Source organism: Sapajus apella, unplaced genomic scaffold (genome assembly GCF_009761245.1).
Source record: "Sapajus apella isolate SASKATOON/1434 unplaced genomic scaffold, GSC_monkey_1.0 scaffold1, whole genome shotgun sequence".
Classification (NCBI taxonomy): Eukaryota; Metazoa; Chordata; class Mammalia; order Primates; family Cebidae; genus Sapajus; species Sapajus apella.
Genome location: NW_022436941.1, coordinates 42,971,965 through 42,985,492, shown reverse-complemented (window position 1 = coordinate 42,985,492; position 13,528 = coordinate 42,971,965). Strand labels below are relative to the sequence as shown.

At 36.9% G+C, this 13,528-nt stretch overlaps 1 pseudogene; it reads left to right on the top strand.

Moving 5' to 3' along the window:
- Positions 1–1,349: 1,349 nt before the first annotated feature.
- Positions 1,350–3,180, top strand: LOC116556173 (annotated as a pseudogene).
- The last annotated feature ends 10,348 nt before the right edge of the window (positions 3,181–13,528 follow it).

The window sequence follows — 13,528 nt, the reverse complement described above, 5'->3', positions numbered from 1 at the left end:
TTTATTTTATTTTAAATAATTTAAATTCATATGGCTACATGTGAGTAGTGGCTACAATACGGTACAGTGCAGCCCCAGATAGCACCTATTAACTGGGGACCTAGAAGGGAGTTAAATCCTCAGGCCCAAAGGCGTACATTGTTTCAATTAATCAGTTTACCTCTTGTGCATCAAGAATAATACAATGTATTATTATTAGGATAATTAAGAAAATAGTCTCTCAAATTATTTTCTGTGAGACCTAATTCTCTCACAGCATCGAACTGAAAAGGGCTATTCTAGAAAGTTCCCCCATTTCCTTTTCCATTCATACCACTGCAAAGATCCCCCAGACAAAAATCACTATTCTTTTTTTTTTTTGTATCCATTGATTATTTTTGCCTGTTCGTTGACTTCATATTGCTGGAAATATATGGTGTATTTTATGTTGGGACTGATTTCCATCACTTTACAAAATGTTTTTGAGATTCATCTTGTATGTAGTAATAGTTCATCTGTTTATATTGTTATATAGTATTTCATTGTATCAACATATCAAAATTTGTTTACCTATTTCTAAATTTGTCCATTTCATTTAAGTTGACAAATTTGTTAACATAAAATTTTCATAACATCTTTAATTATCTCATTAATTTCTATAGTATCTATAATAATGTCCCCTATCTCATATTTGATGTCATTAATTTACTTATTCTATCTTGCTAGGACTTTATCAGTTTTATAAAAAATTAAAAAAAAAAACAACTTTGACCTTGTTGATTTTCTCTATGGTTTTATATTTTATTCTTTCATCACCATTAGCCCTTTCTTCTACTTATTTATAAGCTAAAATTAGTTAAAACCAATGAAATCTAATTTTTCTCATAGGCTTTTATTATATAAATCTCCAGTTATGTATGAAATACCCACTCTTTGCATTTATTTACTGATTCTGCAGACTTCATTGAGCACCTGTCTACCCCACGGAAAGTGCTGGGATAAGCATTAGTAAACAAGATAGCCACAGTCCTTGTTCTTTTGTCTTCACAATTTTGTTGAGTAGGTGGATACTGGGAAAGAAATGGCAAGGATAGCCAGGCGTGGTGGCACATGCTTATAATCCCTGCTACGTGGGAGGCTAAGCTGGGAGGATTGTTTGAGCCCAGGAGTTTGAGACCAGCCTGGGCAACGTCATAAGTCCTCAGCCTCAAAAAAAAAAAAAAAAAAACAGTAGCAAGGATGTTCCATGATGGAAAATTACAGGGGAATCTTGGAGTTTATAATGGGAAACTTATAGAGGCTGGGGCTTGGGAAAAGCATTACTGCGGTGGTGCCTCACCAGTGGCCTGAGCACCCAGCGGCTACCGCCACTGCTACTGCCCAGCTGGTAAATGGGGAGTTGGTGGTGAGGCCAGAGATTGCATGAGCAGAGATGACAGGCTCAGCCTCACAGGTATTCTTGAGCCAACCAGTGTCCCGGCACTGCACTTCTCCAGGCTGTTCATGAAGCATGTGACCATCAGCATGGACACTTAGAGAACAAAAGGACAAGATGATAAAGTACACAGTGATTCTTTGCATCAGAAGGATAGGGTTTATGACAATAACTTTCAGCACTACCTTTCTGGAGAGTCAAATCAGAGTAACAATTATCCTTCAGTGAGTGACCTCTATCTGTCCTGCTATTGCCCAGCATACACTGGAGTTCCTTAACCCCTCAATGAGACGCTGTGGTCCACTGCAAGGGACCCTTTGATTCCACACCTCACCACCTATGAACAGCTCAGTAACAGAGATCATAATTTTATGTACAATTCTGTTTTGGGATAGCCTTGGGGTCTGAAGAACAATATCTATCAGCACAGGTTTAATTTTCACCCCCAAACCCTGTATTCTTGGCATGGAGGACGAGTGGGTCTCAAGGGTAGCAGATTCAGAGCTCTACATATGAGAGCAGCTATACCTACCCTCAAGCTCCCTAGGTTGCACAGTGGTTGATGGGCAGATGGGCATTCACAGTGACCCCTTAGCAAGGCCCCTGGGGTGAACAGCCTGTAGTGGGCATGGTCAGCCTGAAGATTTGGGATGTCAGCTCCTCTGCAGTCAAGGCAGTGGCCTTTGTTATCAGTGGTACTGATTGGCATCCTTTCTGGCAATGATAGGACAAATGTGAACATGACAGTTTCAAAGCTGACCTCATGGGCTGCCATTGCCAGCAAGCCTGCAAATACATGGCCTAAAATGGAAAGAAAGAGTGGGCCTGTGATGGGGGTTCACTGCTCACTCCATCTATAAAGCATAACATGGACATTGACACCTGGGATAACATGGGGCCTGTGCTGAAGACCCTGGCCTCCCAGCAGACACCATCCTCACAGGCTGTTCTACAACCCCAGAAGGTGCCTCAGCTTCTCCCAATGAAGCTACCTGCTGTGGCTCAACCACAGTATCAGAGCCCTCAACAGCCACTCCAGACCTGCTGGATCATTCCTTACGTGGAAATATGGCATTTGGGCAGGGCAGAGGGGCCAATAGTGATAGTAACTCTTCTGAAAATACCCAGACTAATTCTGCCCCAAGTGTAAAAAAAAAAAAAAAAACTGAAAGCTGCCCACAGTTATTATCCTAAAGAATTTGACTGGAATCTTAAATGTGGCCATTTGTGCATTTTAAAGAGCTATTCTGAGGATGACATTCACCACTTCATTAAGTACTCCATTTTGTGTAGTACAGAACATGGCACTAAGTACTTGGGACAGTGCATTCAGCTCTATAAGCAGCAAGGGGCATGTCTACCAGTTCTTCAGTGTCAGTGGGGAGTGGGTATTTCTGTGGGGTGGCTGAGATGAAAGTGCCCTATGGACAGCAGCACCAGTGCTGGAGCCTGGTCTTAAGACAAATGGAAGGGGAAGTTTGATGTCAAGTGTATTTTTGTCAGGGATATGCCCAGTAACCAGCTCAGGCATATCAGACTGGAGAATAATGACAACAAGCCAGTCATAAACTATGAAACACAGGAGGTGCCCTTAGAAAAAAGAAAAACAAGTGCTGAAAATTATTACTTCCAACAAGCACACAACCTCCAACTTTGATGACTTTTCTCACTGTGCAAAGTGCCAGGACGAGAAGGAAGTGATATGCAAGGAATGACAGAATCAAAATAATAAGAACAAACAAGTTTTTATATGTTCTAACATTTGATTTTGAAAAAGTGTTTATAAAACATATGCTTGGTCAGCTCCAGTGTGTTGTCCTGTGCAGGGGTTGAGTGTTGCATCTTTGTCTTCTTTGTAGTTTATTTTTGCCCAGATGGATCCACATTCACTTGTATTTTTAAAAATGATACTGTAGAGCTCACTCTTAATGCCTGTAATCACAGCACTTTGGAAGGCCGAGGCAGGTGGATCACAAGGTCAAGAGTTCACGACTAGCCAGGCCAAGATGGTGAAACCCTGTCTCTACTAAAAATACAAAAATTAGCTGGGTGCAGTGGTGGGTGCCTGTAATCCCAGCTACTCGGGAGGTTGAAGCAGGAGAATCACTTGAACCCAGGAGGTTGCAGTGGGCTGAGATCATACTGTTGCACTCTAGCCTGGCAACAGAGCAAGAGCAAGATTGTTTTTTAAAAAAAAAAGGGTTTTTTTTTTTTTGTCATCTTATCAATGAGACTAATTTGAAATATAAGTATCCTTAAAAACAAACAAAGCAAAACAAACAAAAAAAACCTACTACTTCCAATTATTTTTTTCTATTTTGGCAAAAATTATGTTCTTTTTCTTAAATTTAGAGTCATTTAATAGCTCTATTTGAGATTTCATATTTCTCACCCTTTATTGCTTTATAGCAAACATAAGAAACCATGAGTTGTTTTCTCATTTAAAAGTATTCTGTTAAAATCTCTTGAAAATATCTACCAAGTGTCTTCTCTGTTCCTCACTGTTCTGTTTTCTGATGTGGCTGGATGGTAATGGGATGCAATGTGTGGAGCAACTGGAAGATGTTTTAGGTCTAGTTCAGTGTTTAGTCATTATTAGTTGTTTGTAGATTTTTAATTTTCCCCTTTTTCTTCGCTTGAAATTCCTTATGCTGTCTTAAAGTTTTATATCAAAAATGCTGATATTTAAGTGTAGAATCTCATAGTACAGACAGAATGAAGGATGGTGCTACTGATTGTAAATCTGACTATGTTTTATTTTTGTTTCTGTTGAATGGGTCAGAACAAAAAATAAACCCATTTAAAGAATGAGTTAGGCCAGGTGCGGTGGCTCAGCCTATAATCCCAGTACTTTGGGAGGCTGAGGTGGGTGGACCACCTGAGGTCGGTAGTTTGAGACCAGCCTGACCAACATGGAGAAACCTTGTCTCTACTAAAAATAAAAAATTAGCTGTGTATGGTAGTGCATGCCTGTAATCCCAGCTACTTGGGAGGCTGAGGCAGGAGAATCACTTGAACCCAGGAGGCAGAGGTTGTGGTGAGCCAAGATTGTGCCATTGCACTCCATCCAAGATAAAAAGAGTGAAACTCTGTCTCAAAAAAATAAATAAATAAATAAAAAGAAAAAATTAAAAAAAAATAAATTAGCTTTGATATTTTGTGAAATGAGAGACTCATGAAATAATTGAACTCACCACCACCTGGAATTTTAGTTGACATAGTGACTCCACCTAATAATTGTACTAGCTCTCCAGTAATGGTTTCTTAATCAAAATGGAAATACACAAATGACAGACAAGGAATTCAAAGCAGGAATTGCCAGGAAGCTCAATGAGATACAAGATAAGGTTGAAAATTAACATAAAGAAACTTTTAAGCAATCTAGGAAATGAAGGAAGAGATAAACATATTAAAAAGAAATCAGTCAGAGTTTCTGGAATTAAAAATCTTACCTAAGGAATTTCAAAATACAATAGAAAACCTTATCATTATACCGGATGAAGCAGAAGAATTTCAGAGCTTGAAGACTGGTCTTTTGAACTAACCTGGTCTGACAAAAATAAAGAAAAATAATTTTATAAAATGAGCAAAGTCTTGAGAAATATGGGATTATGTAAAGTGACCAAACCTGAATTATTGGCATTCTAAGGAAGAAGTAGAAAAAGGAAGCAACCTGGTAAGTATATTTGAGGGAATAATTCAAGAAAACTTTCCTAATATTGCTAGAGAAGTAGATACCCAGATATAAGAATCCAGAGAACACCTGCAAGATACTATACAAAACAGACATCACCAAGGGATATAGTCACCAGAATGTTCAAGGTCAATGCTAAATTAAAAAAAAATCTTAAAGGCAGCTAGAGAAAAAGGGTAAATCACTTACAAAGGGAACTGTATCAGGCTAACAGCAGAATTCTTGGCATAAACCTTACAAACCAGGAGAAATTGAGGATTTTTTTTTTTGACCCCGAGTCTCACTCTGTCACCCAGGATGGAATGCACTGGCACTATCTCAGCTCACTGCAGCCTCTGCCTCCTGGGTTCAAGCAATTCTCCTGCCTCAGCCCTCTGAGTAGCTGCGACTACAGGTGTGTGCCACCATGCCCGGCTAAGTTTTGTGTTGAGATGGGGTTTCACCATGTTGCCCAGGCTCATTTCCAACTCCTGGCCTTAAGTGATCTGCACGCTTCAGCCTCCCAAAGTACAGGGATTACAGGCGTGAGCCACCATGTCTGGTTGAGGACCTATTCTCAGCATTCTTAAAAAAAAAAAAAAATCCAAACAAGAATTTTATATTCTGGCCAAACTAAACTTCATAAGTGAAGTCGAAATGTAATCTTTCTTAGACAAGCAAGTGCTAAAGGAATTTGCTACTGCTAGACCAACCTTACAAGAGATCTTTAAACATGGATACAAAAGAGTAGCAATACCATTACTACACAAACACACTTAAGTACATGGCCTGTAGACCCTCTAAAGCAAAAACACAATAGAAACTACAAAGCAAACAGCTAACAACTTTACAATAGGTTCGGAACCTCACATGTCAAGATTAACTTTGAACATAGATGGTCTAAATGCTTCACTTAAAGCACAGAGTGGCAAATTCGATTAAAAAAAAGACTCATTCATCCGCTATCTTCGAGACCAATCTCACACATAATGACACCCATAGGCTCAAAGTAAAGGGTTGGAGAAAGATCTGTCATGCAAATGGAAATGAAAAAAGAGAAGGAATTGATATTCTTATATCAGAACAAGACAGACTTTAAACCAACAACAGTAAAAAAGAACAAAGAAGGGCAATACATAATGATAAAGTGTTCAATTCAAGAAGACTTAACTATCCTAAATATGTAAACTCCCAACACTGGAGTATCCAGACTCATAAGACAAGTACTTCTAAACTTGTTGTAAGATTTAAACAGTCACACAATAATAGTGGGAATCTTCAACACCGCAATGACTGCATCAGACTAACAAAGAATGCTGGATTTAAACTGACACTTGATAAATTGAACCTAATAGTCATCTACAGAATATTCCACCTATCAACCAAGAATATACATTTTTTATCTGCACATAAAACATATTCTGAGATTGACCACATACTCTTCCATAAAGCAACTCTGAATACATTAAAAAAAACAAAATCCTACCAACCATACACTCAGACTACAGTGAAGTAAAAATAAAAATAAGTACCAAGAAAATCTCCCCAAACCAGAAAATTTCATGGAAATTAAACATGCTCCTGAATGACTTTGGAGTATATGATGAAATCAAGGCAGAAATAAAAAAAAAATTTAAACTAAATAAAAACAGAGACAAAATACCCAATTCTATGAGATTTAGCAAAAGCAGTGTTAAGAAGATTATAGTGCTAAACTCCTACTTCAAAAAATTAGGAAGATTTCAAATGAATGATCTAACACAACACTTCAAGGAACTAGGAAAACAAGGATGCACTAACCCCAAAGCTAGCAAAGGACAAAATACCCAATTCTATGAGATTTAGCAAAAGCAGTATTAACAGGAAGGTTATAGTGCTAAACGCCTACTTCAAAAAATTAGGAAGATTTCAAATTGATGATCTATCACTGCACCTCAAGGAATGAGGAAAACAAGGATTCACTAACTCCAAAGCTAGCAAAATAAAAGAAATAACTAAAATTAGAATGGAGCTGAATGAAATTGACACCCCAAAATTCATATAAAGAACCAATGAAACCAAAAGTTGGTGTTTGAAAGAATTTGCAGGATTGATAGACCACTAGCTAGATTTACAAAGAGAAAATATCCAAATAAGCACTATCAGAAATGACAAAAGTTACAACTGATCCCACAGAAATAAAAAAAAAGTACTCAGGAACTATTATGAACACCTCTATGCACACAAACTAGGAAATCTGGTGGAAATGGATAAATTCCTGGAAACATATAATCTCCCAATATTGAGTCACAAAGAAATTGAAACCCCAAACAAATCAATGTTGAGTTCTGAAATTAAATCGCTAATAAAATATCTAACAGCCAAAAAAGCCGTAGACCAGAAAGATTCATAGCTGAATCCTGCTAGATGTACAAAACAGACCTGGAACTAATTCTACTGAAACCATTTCAAAAATTTGAAGAGGAAGGTCTCCTCCCTAACTCATTATATGAAGCAAGAAATACCCTGACAAAAACACAACCACTAAATAAAACTACTGGCCAATATCCCTGATGAACACAGATGCAAAAAACCTCAACAAAATACTAACAAACCGAATTCAGCAGCACATTAATAAGTTAATTGACCATAATCAAGTAGGCTTCATTCCAAGGATGCTAGGTTGGTTCAACATATGCAAATCAATAAGTGTGGTTCATCATATAAAGAGAATTATATTACAAAAACTATACGATCATCTCAGTAGATGCAGAAAAAGCTTTAGGTAAAATCCAACATTCTTCCATGGTAAAAACCCTTGAGAACTAGGCATTGAACCTCAAAATCATAAAAGCTATTGATGGCAAACCAACAGCCAACAGCATACTGAACAAGCAAAAACTGGAAGCATTCTCCTTGATAACTAGAACAAGACAAAGATGCCTACTCTTCCCCCTCCTATTCAACATAGTATTGGAAATACTAGTCAGAGCAATCAGGCGAGAGAAAGGCATCCAAATAGGAAAAGAAGTCAAACTATCTCTCCTTGCCGATGATATAACTCTATTCCTTGAATAACCCAAATACTCCATCGAAAGGCTCCAGGAACCAATAACTTCAGCAAAGTTTTAGGATACAAAATCAATGTATTGGGATACAAAATACATTTCTATATACCAATACTGCTCAAGCTGAGAGCCAAATCAAGAACACACTGTCATTTATAATAGCCACACACAAATATGGAATACTCAGTAATATATCTAACCAATGTGGTAAAAAATCTCTGCAAGAAAAAACAAAACACTGCTAAAAGAAATTATATATGATACAAATAGAAAAACATTCTATGCTCATGGATTGGAAGAACCAATATCATTAAAATGATCATACCACCTAAAGCAATCTGTAGATTCAATAATATTCCTATCAAATGACCAACATCATTATTCATAGAATTGAAAAAACTATTCTAAAATTGAAAAAACTATTCTAAAATTCGTATGGAATCAAAAGAGAACACGAATAGCCAAGGCAATCCTAAGCAAAAAGAACAAAGCTAGAGGCATCATATTACCCAAATTCAAACTATACTATGAGGCCACAGTAACCAAAACAGCATGATACTGGTATAAAAGCAGACACATAGACCAATGAAACAGAATAGAGTACCCAGAGATAAAGCTACAAACCTACAGCTACCTAACTGTTGGTAAAGTTGACAAAAATAAGCAATGGGGAAAAAACTCTTTATTCAATAAATTTTGCTGGGATAACTGGCTAGCCATACACAAAAGAATAAATCTGAACCTCTACTTTACCATATACAAAAACTAACTCAAGATGTATTAAAGATTTAAGTATAAGACTTCTAATTATAAGAATCCTAGAAGAAAACCCAGGAAACCCCATTCTGGACATGGGGCTTGGGAAATAATTTATGACTAAGTTCTCAAAAGCCATTGCAACAAATATAAACATTGGCAAGTGGGAACTAATTAAACTAAATAACTTGTGTAGAGCCAAAGAAACAATCAGCAGAGTAAACAGGCAACCTATGGAATGGAGAAAATATTTGCAAACTAATGCATCTGACAAAGACCTAATATCTAGAATTGATAAGGAACTTAAACAATGGAAGAAGAAGAAAAAAAAAACCATTAAAAATAGGCAAAAAAAAAAAATAGAAAACATGAATAGACACTTCTCAAAAGAAGACATATAAGCTACCAACAAACATGGATGAGCTGGAAGCCATTAACCTCAGGAAACTGATGCAGGAACAGAAAAACCAAATACAGCATGTTCTCAGTTACAAGTGGGAGCTGAACAAAGAACACATGGACATAGAGAGGGGAACAACACACACTGGGGCCTCTCAGGGGTTGGGGTGGAGGGAGAGAGAGCATTAGGAAAAATAACTAATGCATGCTGAGCTTAATACCTAAGTTATGGGTTGATGGGTGCAACAAACCACCACGGCACTTGTTTACCTATGTTACAAACCCAAACCTGTACATCCTGCATATGTACCCCAGAACTTTAAAAATTAAAAAAATTGCCCCATATCACTAATTAGAGAAATGCAAATCAAAAACACGATGTCATTCCAGCACTTTGGGAGGCCTGTGTGGGCAGAACACTAGAGGTCAGGTCTTCAAGACCAGCTTGGACAACATGGTGAAACCCCATCTCTACTAAAAATACAAAAATTTGTAGGGCCATAGAGCAAGACTCTGCCTCAATAACAACAACAACAACAAAGCACTGCAATGAGGTAGCATCTCACACCAGTCAGAATAGCTATTACTAAAAAGTCAAAAAACAGCAGATATTGGTGGGGCTGCAGAGAAAAGGGAACACTTCTGCGCTGTTGGTAGAAATATAAATTATTTCAGCCACTGTAGAAATCAGATTGGAGGTTTCTCAATGAACTTAAGAACAGACTACCGTTTGGCCCAGCAATCCATTACTGTGTATATAACCAAAAGAAAACAAATCATTCTACTGAAAAGACACATGCACTCACATGTTTATTGCAGCACTATTCACAATAACAAAGATGTGGAATCAACCTAGGTGCCTATCAACAGTGGACTGAATAAAGAAAATGTGGTACATATATACCATGGAATATTAGAAAGCCATACAAAAGAATGAAATATCTTTGCAGCAATATGGTTGCAGCTGGAGGCCATTATCCTAAGCAAATTAATGCAAGAACAGAAAACCCAATATTGCATGTTCTTACTTATAAGTGAAAGCTAACCATTGGGTACTTATGGACATAAAGATGACAACAATAGACACTAGGGACTACTAAAGGGGAGAGGAAGGAAGGGAACAGGTATGGAAAAACTGTTGGTACTATCCCCAGTACCTGGGTGATGGGATCATTTATACCCTAAACTTTAGCATCACACAATATACCCAGGTAACAAGCCTTCACATATACCCCTTGAATTTAAAAGTTGAAAAATTAAAAAAAAATTAAATTGCAAATTGATAACATTACATCAAAATTAAACATTCTGTTCAATATAGAACTCATTGAATAAAATTAACTGATAATAAGTGGAAATAGAGTTTCAAAATCTAACAGCAATTAGTGCTTAATATATAAACTACACAAGTAACTCTTACAAATCAGTTAGAAAAAGGCACCCCAGGGAACAGACCAAAATAGATGAACATGAAATTACAGAAGAGCAAACTTAGAAAACTAAGAGGCATGTGATAAGATGGTCAGAATGGTGAGTAATTTAAGAAAATCAAATTCAAGCATCATTGAGCTATACTTGTAAATGATTAGACTGGCAGACATTTGAAATTTAGGTAATAGCAACTGAGATATGAAGGCCTAAGAACTCTGTTGCCCTCTAGTGGTAGTGGCAACTCTACTGCACTGTAGTGGAGCCGACATGACTTATTCAGGTTAAGTATAAGTATATCCTACAACCCTACCTTTCTGCTTCTGAGTACATATTTCAGGGAACTTGAGGAGACACATGGAGGATTTAGGATTTTCTCTGCAGAAATGTTTGTCAAGGCAAGAGTTGAAGACAGCCAGGATGTCTGCCACCTGGACAGGAATAGATGAGCTGGGCCAATAGGTAGATAATCCTAGATTCCCATCACTGGGACACTGGGAAAGTAAGCCCGAAAATCCATCACTGGGACAGTGGGAACATCAAACTGGAAATCCATCACCAGGACACTGGGTAGTTAAAATGTGGAACACGTAGATGTTTGAATACCAACCATCCTAAAAGAGTACTGTGAAATTTAAAATTGTACTTTTCTGATTTTATATGTGAAGTCGCTTGAAGTGCTGACTTAAAATTCTCATAGGCCACTTAACAAAATGAGGGTGCCCTTTATTAAATTTTTTAAGTATGAAGGATAGATAAGGGCATAGTTAAGGACTACTGGAATCTACTTCTCATCTTCAAATATTTTCTAAATTAAAAATATACATGCAGAACATTTAATAAAGTCTAATAGTGTTAAAAGGATTACAATTAAAAATTCATTCTCCTGCTTCATGTCTTCTTATCTTCAAACCACAGCTTCCTTTGACAGCCACTTTCAGTCTTTTAGGTGTTTTATAATAGTTCATATTTTTAAGTTACACTGCTCTCTCTCAATTCATTAGTTTAAGGCATTTATTTAAGCTTGAATGTCACAAATCGGGATTTATGCTACCTTGCAGCTCTCTTGTGATGATTAGTGTTATGTGTCAAATTGACTGGACCAAGGGGTATCCGGGTTAAACATTTTGAGTGTATTTCTGCGGGTTTCTGGATGAGATTTGTATTTGAACCAGTGGCCTGAGTAAAGCAGATACTCTTCCACAATGTGAGTGGGCATGATTTAATCTCTTCAGGGTTGAGGACCTGAACAGAACAAAAGACAGGGGAAGAAGGAATTTGCCCTCTTTTTTTTCCTCCTTCGCTATATGAGCTGGAATTTCTCATTGCATCTTCTCCTGCAATCTTCTTCTTCAACCTGGAATTTACTTACATGCAGATGGTAGATCATGGGACTTCTTATCCTCCAAAATTATGTGAGCCAGTTTCTCACAATCTCTCTCTCCACATCAATCAATCAATCATCTATCTACCTACCTACCTATCATCTATCTATCTATTATACTGATTTCCTATTGGTTTTGTTTCTCTGGAGGACTCTAATACACCCCCCTATTTCCAATATATACTATTTTTGGTTATATTGTAGTTTTTTTAAAGTTAATATTTAGAGTTTTTATAATGTTTTAAATATCTGCTAAGTCAAATAATATACTATAATAATGATGTAGTACTGTATTGGCTGATTACAGAAGACTTGGCTACACTGTGCCTTATAAATAAAGGAGTTCAATGTTACCCACATAGTAAGAAGCCTAGAGATAGGCAGCTCAATGCTGATGAGTAGGCTTCACTATACCATTTGGGACACAAGTTCCATTCTGACTTTCCAGTTCTTCTCATCAGGGTATTTATGTCATGCAGGTCACTTCTAGGTTGCAAGATTAATTCTTTATTTTCAGCATTCATCTATATTTTAGACAGGAAGAAGGAATAAAAACAGGCAGAAAGCAGTGCCCTCTGAGTCTTTTTTCTTTTAAAATATTTTCCTAGAAGCTCTACCTAATAATGAATTTAATTTACATCTTATTAGCTAGACTAATGTCACATGGTCTCCCTTTTAGCTGAATATTGGCCTTCCTCAACTGTTTTTTAAATTTTCTTTTCTTTCCTATTCTCTAACTCTTTTCATTCAATTTTTGGGGAAATTTTCTAATTTCTAAATTTATTTTTGAATATGCTATTAATTTTTTCTATTTCTATCTGTTACATTTTTAATTTAAAAGAAACTGTTTGGATTTTTTTTTCATTATTTTTAAGGAGCCTATATCTTGTTTCATGATATAATTTATTATCTTATCTCTCTTAGGATCTTGAAGATGATTACTTTGAAGCTTCCTGTTATATTCTATGCTGGTTGTGTTTCCTTTGTATTCTCTTGCTTTAATTGTTCCTTTGAGTTTTCTCAAATAGCTTAAGATCTTTAGGCATGAGGTATTAGATATGACCCACAGTCTTCCTAGGCCTCCAAAACAAAGCACAATAGACAGGGCGACATGAACAACAGAATTTATTTTTTCATAGTTCTTGAGTCAAGTTCAAGATCAAGGTGTTGGCAGGTTTAGTTTCTTCTGAAGGCCTCACCTCTTGGCTTGTAAATCACTATCTTCTTTCTGGGTCTTTACATAATCTTCCCTCTGTATGTTTCTGTGTCCTAATTTCCTCTTCTAAGCACACCAGTCATATTGTATTAAGGTACACCTAGGACTTCATTTTAACTTAATTACCTCTATAAAGATTCCATCTCCAAATACAGTTACATTCTATGGTACTGGGTTGGGGGATGGGCATTTAAGACTTTCACATGTGGAC